Source organism: Hibiscus syriacus, unplaced genomic scaffold, assembly GCF_006381635.1.
Source record: "Hibiscus syriacus cultivar Baekdansim isolate YM2019G1 unplaced genomic scaffold, ASM638163v2 tig00110895_pilon, whole genome shotgun sequence".
Taxonomy (NCBI): domain Eukaryota; kingdom Viridiplantae; phylum Streptophyta; class Magnoliopsida; order Malvales; family Malvaceae; genus Hibiscus; species Hibiscus syriacus.
Genome location: NW_024062903.1, coordinates 5,298,275 through 5,301,082, shown reverse-complemented (window position 1 = coordinate 5,301,082; position 2,808 = coordinate 5,298,275).

Below are 2,808 nucleotides of genomic sequence, written 5' to 3'. Positions count from 1 at the left end.
CCTCAAAGGGTTCCTCAGGGACCTTCTTTTCCACCATAGTCCAGTTATCAAGTTGGGAAATAATAGATTACCCCGGTTTCGTTTTGTGCACTCGTGGATTTGTTCGAAGATGAGTTATCTAACATCAATCTTCTTCTCGTATATTATTGAGTGCAAGAGTATCAATCTTTTCACAAGAACAGTTGTGTTGTGATTTGTTGGCATAAGCTTGCCTTTAAGAAAATGGTTCCATAACTTCACAATCGGTTTGAGGGCTCGGTGATCGACTCTCTTCCTTGTTGGGGAATTCCATACGAACTTGGCCCACCCAAAGCATAAATCTTCTAGAACTCCGCTGTATGTTTCCTGGTCTACATCGACCATAAATTTCTTGTGCTTCTCCTTGATACATGCATCACAAGGCTCACATCAAAGGAAGAAATAATAACTCTTTCAAATGATCCACTCGTCCAAGCATTGGAAAAGAAGATCAGAACAAAAATAGACTTACTACGACTTTTTGAATGGGATCATGATATTATTTAGTCAAGATGTCTTTTGGATATATGACCGTATGTCTCTTATGTTTCCAACGATTCTTGAATCGCATCAATCCGATATCGGGAACTCAAGATATGGCTATTTTACTGAAGACGGTGAATGCAGAAAATCCTATACGGGATTAATACGGGATTTTGTAAATATTACGAATTTTCAATATTTTTATTGATTATTTGTAATATAACCTAATATAGGATGATGCATTATCTTTTAGGATTAGATTTATTATTTTATTAGGAATTAAGGTTGGGTTAAAAGTATTATCTTTAGTTATTATTATTTTATTAGGAATTAGAGTTAAGATATGTTTAGTTTATTATTATTTTATTCATTAGTTATTTAGGACCTTTAGAACTCAGCCCCTATATAAAGGATGCTTCATTAAACTTTCTAATTCAAGATTTCTTTGATTAATAATACAACGAGAGTTCATTTTTGCAAGTGCTGATTGCCTTGTGCCTTCGAAGCTTCTTCTCCTGGAGTTCTTTCAAGTTCTTGTGAGGGAGATTAATCTTCACACTCCAATTTGCCTTTTCATCGCGACTAGGAGGGTTGGTTAGAGTCATTTATCGAGTTTTCCTTTTCATTGCGACTAGGAGGGTTCGATAGGACACTTATCCATTTATTTTTCCACAAATCCATCTGCACAATCAATCATCTTTACCGTCCACCTTCGTAAGGGAGATCTTTTGATTTCTTTATCATCTTATCTTATTTTATTTTCAATTTCTTTATCTTTTGTTTATTTTGTTCTAATCTTATTGCCTTGAAGAAACCCTAAAGAATCCTAGTTACTTCCGCCACCTTCCCCTATTCATCCCCTTTGTTCTTAATCGAGTCTAGAGCTTTCTAGGTTTGATTCTTCAACAAGAGCAACGTTCATTAACCCGCCACTGCTTCCCTATCAATTGGTATCAGATTTGGGCCGATTCTTGCAAAGAAGCTAGCAATCTTGCTTGTTCTTGCACACAAAACCGTCAAGGTACCCCAACAGAGCTAGTCCAGAAAAGATTCATCGTTTCAGGTTCTTTTTTATTTTATTTTAATTTAGATTCAAATCTTTCTTGTTAGTTTGCTATTTTTTTCCAAAAAAAAACCAAAAAAAGTAAAAAAAACAAAAAAGCTAAAATTTCAAAAAAAATTGCAAACGAAGGTATTTAGGGCTGATTTTCTCCAGATATCATATTCGTCTCCAGTCCAAAATTCACTTCGATCAAAGTTCATTAGATCCTTCAAATACATCATTCAAGTTTTATCGGCAGATTCGGTCTAGAATATTGTCGAATTTCTTGAAAATTCTACAGGAGGAATTTTGTGGTGAAAATTTTCAAATTGAAACTCCATATATTGGAGATCATTCACACAAAAAATCATAATTTTTGGAGATCAAGAACAACTTCGAACAAAGCGATCAAGAAAAATAGATTGTTTGAGGACTCACCGTTCAACAGAGTCTACTGGATACTACTGAAAGTATTTGGTTCTGAAATTTTACAGGTGGTTTCTTGACGCATCGAAAGACATTCAAGAATTTTTCCAGAATTTTTGGATACCGGTAACACCCTCAAAAACGTTGCTCAAGTTGATCTAGTGTTTTGTAGGTTTTCTGGTTTGGTCCTTTTTTTTTCTTTGACTCTTAGTACTTTAGGTTCTTTTGTTTTTTCCCTGTTATTATTCTTTGGCATTATCTAACACATTATCTTCCTTGTGTTAGTAGGACTAAAGAGTTTGCATACTTCTTCCTTCTTTGCATTCTCGTTCTCTTGGAGTCTAACCTTTGTTTGGCCTCTTAGAGCTTTTAGGTTTTTCTTATTGCCTTTGCTAGTAATCAAACTCCGATACGAACTGTGAAAGACTACTTGGTAAAGTGAGTTTTAAAGAGTACAAGATCGGCTTACTTGCCTCTCGTTGTGTTACTTTCTTGGAGTGACTTGTGAGGTTTCTTGCTTTGTTGAATTTTCTTTCGTTTATTTTTATTTTACTTTAAAATTTTCTTTCGAGTGTTATGATTTCAGGATGTGTGACAATAACAACAAGACACTTACGGCTATCTTAGCCGCACTTGCATGACTCACGACTCAAGTTGAAAGATTTGATGAACTTACCAATATTGTTAGAGAACGACAAGAACCACAACTGGATCTACTAAACCAGAATCCAAGACTAAACAATGTTGAACTTTTGGTACCCAGGCGAGAACAACCACGTTTCCAAGCACTCGAACTCTTTGCAAAACCAAAGTTCATGATCCCATCTTTCAAAGGAGAC